The following is a 14,257-nucleotide window of genomic DNA, read 5'->3' on the forward strand; positions in this document are numbered from 1 at the left end:
GTTGAAAATGAGTCAATTTCGCTTCGAATAAAAGTAAGTTCAAAGGAAAGAGCGGGAAATTTGAGAATTATATAAAAGCATAAAGATTTCAATGACTTGATCCCAATTACAAAATAAAAACTGTCATTTACAATATGCAGACAATTATCCCTTGAAATAATCGTATTTCTGATGAAATATAATAGTTGCTGAACATTCCTACATAGAGAGTGAAACCTCTCATAACTGATAGTTAATTACCTTACTTCAAGTATTGTTCACTTTTTCTTGTTATAATGGATATGAAAACTGTGCCCCGAGTGAGGCTCGAACTCACGACCTTCAGATTATGAGACTGACGCGCTGCCTACTGCGCCATCGAGGCTATGTTAAAATAAAAATTTCCCAGTTCAGTTAAGCGTAGTTCTCAAGATTTTTTATGCTGATTAGCAGTAAAGAGGAGTTATCAATTTATCTACATACATGTACCAACTCCTCAGACATACATACATACATACATAGATACATACATACATACATACATACATACACATGCACACATGCACACATGCATACATGCATACATGCATACATGCATACATACACACATGCATACATGCATACATGCATACATGCATACATGCATACATGCATGCATACATACATACATACATACATACATACATACATACATACATACATACATACATACATGCATGTATGCATACATGCATACATGCATACATACATACATACATACATACATACATACATACATATATTTATATATATATACATATATATATATATATATATATATATAAATATATAAGAAGCTAAACGATGACCTACTACCAGTAATAAAACAAGAAGTGAATAAAACAAAAAGGAGCAAAACTTGGGAAAATAAGCCTCACGGCTAACTGAGACAATTACTACAAATGGGGGAGCGCGAAGAGGATTCAGGGGAATGTAAGGTATAACCGCACAGGGGAGGCCAGTGCGGCTATGACACCATTAGCTCAGCACCTTTGATTTCAAGCTAGACGTTGAAGACTTTTATATAGAGTACATGGAATAAAATGTAAATCACAGACTTTGTAAGTTTGTGTCGGATACGTGAATGGAATATGTTATACAGTTTCCAACTGCCATGGTACAATCCTACAGTAATCATGTAGGTTGGAGACAAGGAGGCGGTCCTCACGTGAACTGGGGGTGGACGGGCAGGTTCCAGGTTAACAGAGAAGACAGTCCCTGATGAGTTGGAGAAGAGGGGGCAGTCCCAGGTGAGTTGGAGAAGAGGAGGTAGTCCCTGGTGAGTTGGAGAAGAGGAGGCAGTCCCTGGTGAGTTGGAGAGAAACAGGCCCTAGGTGAGTTCGAAGCGAGGAGGTAACTCCCGGGTAAAAAAAAAGACAATCGCCGATTGCGCTGGCGAAAATGAGACAGTCCCCAGGTGATTCAAAGGAGAGAATGCAGTCTTCAGGTGAACTGGAGAAGAAAAGGCAATCGCTACTAGAAAGATGAAAGGAGGAAGTCTATGTAGTGGGACTTTTCGCCCACTCCTTGTCCTACCACGGTACCCCCCTCCCCCCTTTCGTTATGACGAGTCCATGGCACGTTTTAGATTCATTGAACCCGATGGAAAATGGGCACCGAGAAGTACAAGTTTTATTGTTCTTTTAAATATCATGTATTTTATTCAACCTAAATTATACTTATCTCTCGAGGTGGAAATGCGGGGTACCGCATATTTGCCATTCTCATGCCCAGTAGTTTGTGTAAGGACACTATCTCACCAGGATGGTAGTGTCACGTATGGTAAATTGTAATTGTGGCCAACTTGCAACACAACAGGATGGCGTCTGCTAGGGGTTTGCCATGTCGTCATTAGTAACGTCATAAACCGTGACAAGGCAGCCACTCATGGGTATCCATGTCGTCGAGCCATTAGCCAATACCCTGGCTAGGGGGCGTAGATACCCCCCAGGTACTTTGGGAGTACTGGCAGATCTAGCCTCGCCTCCTTACCGCTCGGAACCCGCTGCTATAATCAACATAGGTCACGATCAGTACTATGTGGTTTACCTGGAACTCACCTCTGCATATGTTTGAAGCCTTATTGACTGGTGCAAGGCTGGTGAACTTGTAGCTAGGCTCTAAGACGAAAAGAAACAGGCAAGCAACGCATTGGTGTGCCTCATTTCCCTCGGCTAATTAGTGATGGCAAAGTTCAATGTAAAGTACTGTGGATATAAAGTGCTAATGCATTACTGAAGACAATTAGCGATATTCAGATATAAATGAAGTAATAAGTGTAGTTCAAATCTAATTCATTTACATGTCAATATTAACAGATTTTTTTTTTTTTTTTTCTCGTATGCTAGTGGTGTGACCTGGACTCCCCCGCCCATCCCGCTTTGGCCTCTCCCAGGCGGCCAGGTGGTGCTCGTATCAGGCTAATTATGCATTAAGGAAGGTGCAGATCAGGTCTCCAAGGGACATTGACCTGGAATTGTCCCGATGTCAGGTTAACGTAGCAGTACTGCGTTACTTTTACCTTACATCTCCTGGTGATTTGGAGGAGAGGAGGCAGTCTTGGAGAACAGGAGGCAGTTCCGGGAAAATTAGATAACACAGTCCCTGGTGAATTGGAAAAGAAGGCAGAGTGGGTATATGTGTATATGTGTGTGTGTGTTTTATTTATTTATTTATTTTATTTATTTATTTATTCATGTATTTCTTTATTCGTTTGTTGATTTTACCTCTGATGTTTGTATGTCTTCTCTCATACTTCTGAAAAAAAAAACAATGCCCCGAGTGAGGCTCGAACTCACGACCTTCAGATTATGAGACTGACGCGCTGCCTACTGCGCCATCGAGGCCATATTTACGATGGTATTTTCTGTTTTAATGAAAAGTATTGTTCATATGTTAATAAGTAGTTCTTGTTCTGTGTCCATACACGCACCCTCTCCCCAGAACATATATGTAGGTATGTATAAACATTATATGAAATTAAATGATGACCTACTACCGAGAATTAACAGAACTTGAAGAGATATCCAGTAAGGTGTAAATCTGTGATTAAAAAGTATCCTAGATAAATCAGATGAAACAGAAGCAGTTAACATAATGGGTAGGGCAAGGTGTGAATTCGGGGGAAAAACAGGAGTATGATCGCATATGAGATTAGGTATAGCTGTAATACGTAGAGTTCAATTTACCTCTAATTTGGTCCAGGCTTTTCAGACTTCTAATGAGTACCGTGGCTACAGATTGAAACACTACAAACCTCTACAAGAATATCACAGACTTAGTAAATATGTGTCATATAAACGAATGGAAAGTATTATCCCACTACCAGAGTGTAGGAGACATTATAGAAATTGAAGAACAATGTAACTATACCCTACCCTCCACCAAGAAACAAGAAGAGAAAAAAAAAACATCAAAACACATAAGTCAGTTAAATTTTATAGCATTTACTCATTTTATTTGGCAAAAAATGACAAAATGATTAGGGCATTACACGTTTTCACATCTTTTAGCAACATTCTTAAATCTTTTGTCTATCTGAGACACGTAACTGGAAATAGGCTTAGTTTTCATTGCGTGGGTGACGAGAGAGAGAGAAAAAAATCGACAGATCGTGAGAATGAATATGAAACCAAAGCGAGGACAACGGTGTTTGGAGCAGCAGATGGAGGATGCAGCTGAACCAAACTTAGGTGCCCTGTCTTCTCAGAACTCGAGATCCCTTTCCATTGTTCTGGAACTCATAATGTTCACCAAAATTCTCTTCTGGTCATTTTTGTTTTCTCTGTGCGTTTTGTTCTAAAATGACTTGATTTTATCTATTACTCGACTAGGATTTTTTACTGAACTATTTTCTTTCAGTTTTCCAGGATGATGATGGGAAAGATGATTCAGTGTAGTTATTTCTAGTGATAGTCTTAAAAGCCATATTGCTGCAAGTGTATTTACTGTCATGCATTTAAAAGAACTGTTATACTCAATCATCGTATCCTTCACAGTTACGAAATTCTGCATTTGGAATTGAGGTTGGATTCTAAAATAAAATAACATGTAACCGTTAAATAATTGTATTAACTAACAGATGTATGTCGAGGAATAATAATAATAAAGAATTTAACATGTCATCTATTTTCTATTCTTTATATAAACCACCTTACTTATTTTCTTCCTAAGACAGTGATGATTGTTTACTCTCAGGCTGCATGAACATATATTTATTAATTTATATTATTTAAATTTGCTGCTTTAAACACTTTATTATTTTTTTCACGAAAAGAAACGGCGAACCAGACGGTATGAGCTCGACGAAATATAAATCTGGAAGGGCATTTGAGAGATGGAGTGTTTTAGCAAGGTCTTATATAACTATTTATATAGACCTTGCTTGGTGTTTAACTAGCCAGATAAAGCCGAAGGGAATGCCGCCTCCGTGTTCGAATCTTGGGAATTCATGGACTTGCTAGTTAAATTGCAATACAGGCTGTAAGTAGGAGCGCTTGGCTGGAATAATGACTTGTCACTCTTAAATAATAATGTGTGTGTGTGTGTGTGTGTGTGGTCGTGTGTGATGTGTGTGTGCTGTGTGTGCGTGTGTGTGTGCGTGCTGCATGTGGTGTGCGTCGTGTGTGTGTGTTGTGTTGGCGTGCTGCGTGCGTGCGTTGCGTGCTGTGTGTGGCGTGTGCGTCGTGCGTGTGTGGTGGTGGGTGTGTGTGTGTGCTGCTGCAGTGCGTGTGTGTGTGTCGTGTGGTGTGTGTGTGTGTGTGTTGTGTGTGTGTGGGCTGCGTGCGTCGTGTGTGTGTGTGCGTGCGTGCGTGTGCGTGCGTGCTCGTGGTGTGTGTGTGTGTGTGTGTGTGTGCGTGCGTGCGTGCGTGGTGGCGTGTGCGTGCGTGCGTGCTGCTGCGTGGTGTGTGTGTGTGTGTGTGTGTGTGTCGTGCGTGCGTGCGTGCGTGGCGTGTGTGTGTGTCTGTGTGTGTGTTGTGTGGTGTGTGTTTGCGCGCGCGTGTGTGTGCGTGCGTGTGTGTGGTGTGTGTGTGTGTCGTGCGTGTGTGTGTGTGTGTCGTGCGTGTGTGTTTGCGCGCGCGCGTGTGTGTGCGTGCGTGTGTGTGTGTGTGTGTGTGTGTGTGCGTGCGTGCGTGCGTGCGTGTGTGTGTTCGTGTGTGCGTGTGTGTGTGTGTGTGTTTATGTCCCTTTTCCTTATTTTCCACGTGCTAATTTTAGTATCCGCATCACACGTGGTGAGGCGTCAAAGTGCTCTGATGTTTACAATCTGATCCTTACAATATCGTTTATCGAGTATTTGACTAAGCAATTTAAGGCAAGACCCTGTTAAGCACAGCATTTCTGCAACAGCCGTGCAAAATTCTCTAAATCCCATGTGGTCTAGTGGCTAGGATACCTGGCTTTCACCCAGGAGGCCCGGGTTCGATTCCCGGCATGGGAAGAATTTTGGAATGTAAACATGCTAAACAAACATCATAGTACGTTGACCTGTCATTCCCGTTGAATGTGAAAGTGAAAGAACAGTGGATATTGAAATTAACATGTAGAAAACGATCGATGATAATGCAAATGGAGATCTATAGATTTGTCGTAATGCCGAGTTCTATGATTGTTGTGATTTTCACACTTTGTACAAAACATACGCGGATAAACGAAAACATAAAACATAAAACACACACACACACACACACACACACACACACACACACACACACACACACACACACACACACACACACATACATACATCGAGAAAAGACACTCCATTCAACATAAGCTACCAAGCAACACATGTTTATTTATTCCAGCAAAGTACACATCTTGCTTGCAGCCTGTATTGTCCACGAGCTACTTCAGATGTATCACTCGTTTGATTGCTGTTAACTTATTTTCATATCTCATGCCAGTTTATAAAGACAAACCTGGCAACTCACTGGTCTCTTTTGTGAAAAGTAGTACTGTTGTTGAAGGTAGCAAATCCCAATAAAAAAAAAATATTTGTCTGAAAATGAGAAGCTTGAGTTAGTATACACCAGGGCTCAGGATGAGTTGCCAGTTTTCCTTTTCCTGTCATAAGTCTACGCTGACATGTACTTCTGAAACATTTTATTTAAAGAATATAAAAAGCTCGTCATGTTGTCTATATATATCGAACTTTCTCGCTCCTATTATGTCACATGAAGTTTTTATTAAAGTGTCTTAAGCCAGTTTAGAAATTGGCCTGTATAGGTTAGGTTTCAGATTTTTGGTCGCATGGACAAAAAAGAAAAAAAAAAGAAAAAAAAATGCAAATGTCTGAGAAGTATATATACTTGTTATTTGCTTCGGGAGAAAACAAGTGAAGTAGGCCGAATACACGTATAATTCAGTAAACAAGTCAGTCGCAGACCATGTTCCATGTTGACGTTTCTTCTTTCCCTCGATATACATTTATATGTGTCATTACATAGAAATAGTAACCGTATCTTCATTTAATCTACCTAAGCCGCGGTCACACGAGTGCTTTCTCGAAAACAGGTTGGTAAAAAATGAGTTTTCCCAACGCCACCGACCTCTGAGTTTGCAGAATCCTCTTCTTGCGGTAACTTTGTTGGCAATGGCACATGCAAATTTTAAAATATTCACTTCAGTTCATACAATTTTTAATGTGAATGTTGTCTTTTAGGTCTTTATATTTTTGAGTGTGGTTATTATTTCTATATAAATCAATTGAAGCCTATGTTCAATGCATTTTTTTTCTATACCTCGATATACATTTATTCGTTTTACTACACAGACGTGAAAAATAACTTTCCCCAGCTCCCCCGACCTCTGAGCTTACAGAATCCCTTTCTTGCAGCAACTTTGTTTAGCGATTGACTCATACGGTATGGATCGTTCGTAACTGTTGATCAGGGCATCGCAAGAGTGAGTCTATAGTCTTCTATGAAATTCTAACTCGAGTGCACATGCACATTTTAGAATATATATTTCAGTTAATACAATTTATATAATGATAAATATTGACTTATATATTTTGTTTTAAGTGTGCTTATTATTTTTACACATTATTTAATTTACAAATGGCCGTAACTTTATCATTGTTTACACGCACCCGTCACAAAGGCGCATCAGAAATGTATGTGGACAGTGTTGCATTTTGGGCAAAGAGGAATACAATAATAATCATCGAGGTGAGGAACTGCCCCTACATCTAAGATTTTGAAAACCCCTTTTTTAAGAAAAAGCTTCTGAAGAGAGATCGCTACCATTTGTGAGTTTGCAGAGTTTGTCGATATGAAAGAATCACTGCACTGTTTGTTGACTAAAAATGAGTGTGCTAAGCGATGGCTGTGACAACTTAAATGTGTGGATATTATCACAAAATGTTCTTTTCATCACTTTTGATAAGGAGATATGTGACGATTGGTTACAGGTGAACATATGCGAACAATGGTCCTATTTCATAAGTATTGAATGAAAGTTATCAATGCTCCGGATTGGTATGTTCCTTGCCTTGCGAATTGTGGAATTTGTTATTGTAACGTGTCCCCTATTATTATTATAGTTGCATCACACAATATTAGTGCTTTGACTTTGATTTCTTTAAAAAATCAAGCTCACGAAAGTGGGTACCATCTGAGGCATCTGACTTGCAGTGCACTTAGGGTATTGTGTAGCTAAAAGCTAAACTATAAACAGGTTACTTGTTTTACTTAAACCTTAATTAAACAGATAATGTGTTTAAGGCAAAGTGTATGCAAAATACGAACATATAAGCATAGATGATTCGTGTTCATTGCGACAAATGTAGAAAAAGGTATGAGTGAGAAAGAACATCTCCAAAGTGCATGGCTTGTGTTTGACCGGCTTCGATTACGTCTTCGTCAGATACGCATTGCCATGTATTTCTGACGAAGATGTAATCGAAACCGATTATTAAAGATCTTTTGCACTAAGATGTTTTCATTCTCAGCCATATATTAACTTGGGTTAGCTTTTTATATATCATATTTGGTCAGTGTTCCCTGTTATTAGCTCTTTGCAATTTCCAGATGCTATAAGAAGTTACTTAGTAAATTTGACAATGTAACCCGCAATATGGCGACGGAGACAGCTATGACCTTCATGATTCGTTATTCGTTCTAACTTTCACATTTCCGCGCCAGTTGACGTCATGTCCACAGGCGCGTGGCATTTGGCTTTAAAAAAATGAAAGGCCGAGCAGAGGTCAAACTAATTATTCGCCAGCCTGGTCTTTTATTTCGTTCATGTCTTTTCACTGTTCCTTCTCGTATGCCTCGGTCTTCTTCTCCGGGAGCGTGAGGTCAACTTCACTTCGCCGACAGTGAGTCCGACCACCAAAGGGCGATTGCTGTAGAAAAGAGGCAACAGTGAATTCCCTGGCGATTCACAGAGTTCGAGGATGCGAAAGAAACCAGGCAGAGTTCCAGCTAGAGCTTGTCTTCTGCTGCAACAATAGAGACAAGGCGCCCTCCAGCCTCAACCCCACCTTCTCCATTTCCTGCTCCTGTGATTGATGATGACACTCCTCCTCCAACAGAGGTTCACATAATTTCCGCGATGGAGGTGTCCACACCGCTGGAGGCAGCACCGAAGACGGAAGGAGACATACACCAGTCTCCCTTTAACCAGCTCTGTGCTTCTAGGAGTTCCACGGGTTCGAGAGCTCACTGAATGTCTAATAGAAAGCAGATCCAATGTCTATTTTATTTTTAATAACTGAAATAAACAAATCATATTTGCACGCGACTGAGATTAGATAAGGCTTCAAACGTAAACAAATGGGCTGAATCTTTTCCTCTGGCTCGCCTCCTCGCCTCGTATTCACCTTGGGTCGCTCCTCCAACCTCCCTTGTTATTTCTGGATTCCAACCTGGTAGTGAGTTAGGTTGAGGCGAATTGCACATGTATTTGGCATCAGCGGACGAGGTCTTTGTTATTCTTTAGGAGTGCTTCAAGTTGTAGCATGTGATATGAGTCCTCTGTATAAAAATGTTGAGAAAGTCTAGCTCAAAAATACAGGTGCCGAACATAATAGGACTTTTGTATAAAGTAATATTTTTGTATTTGCTTGCAGTTGCTAAGTGCATCTGTCTGCATGGTAACTATTTCAATTCCCAAACAATTCACCATCTATCAAGGGTTTATTCCTTTCTTTGGTTAATACTGCAAGGGAACATTTTTTTAAGGTCGGCCACGATTTAAATTAATAGTTTTCATATATATATCTTAGCAGGAAGTGTATATCTATGTGTATGCGTGCGCGTGCGCGTAATTGTGTGACCACCATTAATTAGACTCACAGAAACAATGCAAATCATTGAAACATTAATGCTCATTGTGCAATGTATAGCCTCGATGGCGCAGTAGGCAGCGCGTCAGTCTCATAATCTGAAGGTCGTGAGTTCGAGCCTCACTCGGGGCACAATTTTCAAAACCGTTATATACAGTAATATACAAACGGGAAAAAAAAATAGACATGAGAATATAGTGCCAGTGTATCGGGAATTTCACCATCTCTGTAAGAATATTCAGCAGCCGTTTTTTTCGTCAAAATTGCAGATCTTTCAATGGCTGCTTGCATGCATCTAAAAGCTATTCCCATGCCGGGAATCGAACCCGGGCCTCCTGGGTGAAAGCCAGGTATCCTAGCCACTAGACCACATGGGATATATCATTTGGAATATAAAAAACTTTATTTCTCATCTCGGATAATTAATGAACGGTTACCAAGGCTCATAAAAAAAAAAAAAAAAAAAAAAACAATATCAATAATATTAACAGCACAACCACCTGTCAAGTACACTCCTAATTTCATCTGAGTGATATATGCTGCATTTTTGATAGGCCTGTAGAAACAGGCAGAAACCACAAAAGAAATATATTTCGTCATGTTCTGAAGTTTCTACATGCACACACGCACAACACACATTTATATGTATGTTTATGTATGTATATATACAAATATATACACATATACATACATAAACACAAACATATGTACTTCCCACTAGGGCACATATATGTATGAAAGCTATTAATATGAAACTAGATTATGGCCGACTTGAAAAGAGAAAAAAGTTCCCTTGCAGTGCCAACCAAAGAAAGAAGTAAACCCTTGATACATGGGTAATTGATTTGCAACTGAAATAGTTACCATGCAGGCAAATATTGAATTACATAATTGCAAGGCTGTCACACTATTTTCGGAACCTGTATTATTGAGCTGGACTATTTCATACTTATATAGAGTACCCATATCACATGCTACAATTTGCAATACCCCTAAAAGTAATAAAGGCTTCGTCCGTTGATGCCAAATGTATGAGCAATGTGCTTCATTCTAACTCACTACCAGGTTGGAATCCCGAAATAACAAGGGAGGTTGGAGGAGCGACCCAAGATGAATAGGAGGCGAGAAGGCGAGTCAGAGGAAAAGATTCAGTCCTGTGTAGGATGCAGAAATGGAGGCAGCTCCCAGATGGGTTGGAAAAGAGGAAGATAGTCCACAAGTGAACTGGGAAATAAAAATTGAAGCAGACCCAAGGCGAGTCAGAGGAAATGAAGCAGTAACCGGGTAAATGAGGGTAAAGAATTAACTAGAGAAATGAACTAGAAAAGGAAGGGAAGAAGGTAGTTTCCAGCTGGAGGAGAGGCAGTCAATAGATGAGTTAAAGGAGAGAAGGTACTCCTCAGGTGTGTTAGAGAAGTTGAGATTGTTGCCAGGTGAGTTAGAGAGGATGCAGAACCCAGGTAAAGAAGACTATTCACAGGTGGACTGGAGGAGAGAAAGCATCTGGATCCGACGCCGCTAATGACCTTAGTTGTTGACGCGGCAGATAATTTTAAATAATCACTCAATTTGGCAGCCGATTCAAGGAAACGACTCAGTGGTATTTTGATGTCATCTGAACTCGTAAGTTTTGGCAAATTCGCTACTCATGATTCACGAATCTTTTTACACGGGGGGAGGGCCTACGTTGACCCGGAAGTTAAGTTTACGAGAATATTACGATATGCTAAGCCATATTGTTTAAGACTAGCCCTAGTGAAGTAGTAATGTATAATTTCAAGTTACTGAAGAATAAGCAGTGATCTTTTATGCTTCCATCGCCCTTGGCACTGCACACAAGTAAAATTCGGAAAGTGTCCGGCAATGTGGTGATGGAAAATCGGTTAAAAACCCACGGCGACGGGGCGAGAATTCGGTGTCAGGCGCCTCCTCCGGGAAACCGCCTGGACGCCCGACGCGTGCGGCCGGTCCGGGCGTCGCGATTTAGTTTCTGGCGGTTCACACACACACACAGAGTTTGTGTGTGTGTGTGTATATATATATATATATATATATATATATATATACATGTATAATATATATATATTACATATATACATATATATACATGTATATTATATATATATTACATATATACATATATATATATACATATATATACACACATATATATATACACGTGGGTGTGTGTATATATACGTATATATATGTATATAATACATATATATATATATATATATATGTATATATACATATATATGTGAATGTAGACGTATGTGTATATATACATATATATATACATACATGTATATACATATGTACAAATGAGTTTATATATATATATATATATATATATATATACGTATGTGTATATTAATATTTACATAAATATATACTGTACACACATATAGACATACATACCTACGTGTATGTGTATCTATATATGCACATATGTGTGTGTATGTGTGCAGGTATGTATATGTATGTGTGTATGTATATATGTGTGTGTATATGTATGTATGCGTATATGTATATATTTACATGTACGTATGTATGTATATAAACTCACCAGGCGATTACTTACATTCTTCACCCAATTCACCTAGAAAGGCTATCTATCTATTTAACAACTCACCTTACCTTAGCATAACTAACGTCTGTTCTCCAACTCGCCTGAGAACTGCGTCACTTCCTCCTCGCCTAGATCACCCCCCCCCCCCCCCCCTCTCCTCAGTGACTTGCTACTCCGACTAGAAACTGGAGGACGATTAGAGTATAGCATTTGTTTTACAGAATTATTAGTGATTCGCACAAGCAATATAAAGTTCCCAGCACGTATGGCTAATAGAGATACAAGTCAAGCCTCTTCGGCGTCAGATAAGTTATCATTTCAAGTTCTATTTCGCAAGAATACGCGAATGCGTGATGTAGTTTATTGGCCTTTGCTAAGGGCGTGAAGGTCTCGACAATCATTTGACGCGACTTTACGTTCAATTACTTGAGATTGGCAGATTGTAAGTTTCAAGTCAACATACTTGAAAAGTCTCTTTTTAGAAGTGATAAATGAAAGCCAGCATGCTCTGCACTTTATCCCTTAACATTACAGAAGTTGTATCACGTAATATTAGTTCTTTAACTTTGAATTCTTAAATATTTCAAACTTACGAAAGTGGGTACCATCTTATACATTTGACTTGCAGTGCACCTTAGTGTAATGTGTGGCTAAAAGCTAAAGTATAAACAGTTCAAAATTTAAATAGATAATGTGTTTATAGCAAACTGTTTGCAAAGTACAAACATAAAGGCGTAGATGAATCGTGTTCATTGCGACAAATGTAGAAAAAAGTATGAATGAGAAAGAACATCTCCACGGGGAATGACATGTATTTCGATTACATCTTCGACAGATATGCATTGTCATGGATTTCTGACAAAGATTTAATCGAAACCGTTCATATAGATCTTTTGCACTGAGATGCTCTCATTCCCATTCATACTTTTTTACATATATTAAACTAGGTTAGCTTGGCTTATTCTATATCATTTTATGTCAATATTGCCAAAGTTACAGAGGACAAGCAAATTATTCGCTAGCCTGGTCTTTTATTTCGTTCATGTTTGGCCCACTTTTTACTCTTCCTTCACGAAGACCTCGGCTTCGTCGGGAGTGTTAGGTCAGGCTTGCTCCGCCGACAGTCCAGGAGCCGATTAGCTGTTGGAGCTGATATCCTAGAAAGAATTTTTCCTATATTTTTCCCATATCCCAGGCAGTTCACGGGTTCGAGTAAGAGAAAGAAACCAGAGTTCGAGTTAGTGCTTGAAAGAGGGCTTCTGCTGCAACAATAGAGACAAGGCGCCCTCCAGCCCCCACCCCCCCTTCTCCATTTCCTGCTCCTGTTGTTGATCATGATACTCCTCCAGCAGAGGTTCTCATGCCGGAGGACGCACCATTTCCGCAACGAAGGAGGTGTCCACACCGCTGGAGGCAGCACCGAAGGTGGAAGGAGACATACACAAGCCTCCTTGTGTCCAGCTCTGTGCTTCTAGGAGTTCCACGTGTTACAGAGCTCACTGAATGTCCACTGGAAAGTAGATCCACTATTTTGTCGATTAATGACTTAAACAAGGTACATTCGTGAAATGGTTTAGATAAGCCTCCAAACATAAACATATGGTAAAAATGTCTCTCAGAAAGGGCTGTACCTTTTCTAACCTTCTAACCTCCACTTTACCTTGGGTCGCTCCTCCATTCCAACCTGGTAGTGAGTTAGATTGAAGCAAATTGCTGATGCATTTGACATCAATGGACGAAGGTCTTTGGTATTCTATAGTTGTAGCATGTGATATGGGTCCTCTGGAAAAAGTTTGAGAAAATCCACCTCAAAAATACAGGTGCCGTACATACCAGGTCTTTTGTATAATATTTCTGCATTTGCTTGCAGTGGCTAAGTGCATCTGTCTACATGGTAACTATTTCAGTGCCCAATAAATTACCCCACTATCCTTTCTTTGGTTACATTGGGAACATTTTTTTTGAAGTCGGGCACAATTCAGTATCATATTAACATCTTTCATATATATGTGTCTTAGTGGGAAGTGCATATGTGTATGCGTGTGCGTGCATGTGTTTGTGTATAATCACCATTAATTATTCTGTTTAATATAGGTTTTGGGTCACAATTTTAGTTTCATGTATGTAGACATAATAATTATTACTAAATATATCAACACGGACATATGAACACTGCCGTTCATTAAAAGAGGACCTTTCACCTTGTGTATGGCCTCGATGGCGCAGTAGGCAGCGCGTCAGTCTCATAATCTGAAGGTCGTGAGTTCGAGCCTCACTCGGGGCAACGTTTTCATAGCTGTTGTCTCCAGTAATATACAACCAGGGAAAATCTAGACATGACAAAATAGTGCCAGTGCATTGGGAATATCACC

General features: G+C 39.7%; 6 non-coding genes across 6 annotated transcripts; 3 read left to right on the plus strand and 3 right to left on the minus strand.

Annotated features, from left to right (window-relative positions):
* Window positions 1-291: 291 nt before the first annotated feature.
* Window positions 292-364, minus strand: Trnam-cau. The gene has a single exon. It is a non-coding gene; the product is annotated as a tRNA-Met (tRNA).
* A 2,427-nt stretch (window positions 365-2,791) lies between these two features.
* Trnam-cau lies at window positions 2,792-2,864 on the minus strand. Its single transcript has one exon. It is a non-coding gene; the product is annotated as a tRNA-Met (tRNA).
* Window positions 2,865-5,386: 2,522 nt separating this feature from the next.
* On the plus strand, window positions 5,387-5,458 carry Trnae-uuc. The gene has a single exon. It is a non-coding gene; the product is annotated as a tRNA-Glu (tRNA).
* A 3,914-nt stretch (window positions 5,459-9,372) lies between these two features.
* Trnam-cau lies at window positions 9,373-9,445 on the plus strand. The gene has a single exon. It is a non-coding gene; the product is annotated as a tRNA-Met (tRNA).
* Window positions 9,446-9,618: 173 nt separating this feature from the next.
* On the minus strand, window positions 9,619-9,690 carry Trnae-uuc. Its single transcript has one exon. It is a non-coding gene; the product is annotated as a tRNA-Glu (tRNA).
* A 4,406-nt stretch (window positions 9,691-14,096) lies between these two features.
* Window positions 14,097-14,169, plus strand: Trnam-cau. Its single transcript has one exon. It is a non-coding gene; the product is annotated as a tRNA-Met (tRNA).
* The last annotated feature ends 88 nt before the right edge of the window (window positions 14,170-14,257 follow it).

The sequence above is a fragment of the Penaeus chinensis genome, chromosome 15 (genome assembly GCF_019202785.1).
Source record: "Penaeus chinensis breed Huanghai No. 1 chromosome 15, ASM1920278v2, whole genome shotgun sequence".
NCBI lineage: Eukaryota > Metazoa > Arthropoda > Malacostraca > Decapoda > Penaeidae > Penaeus > Penaeus chinensis.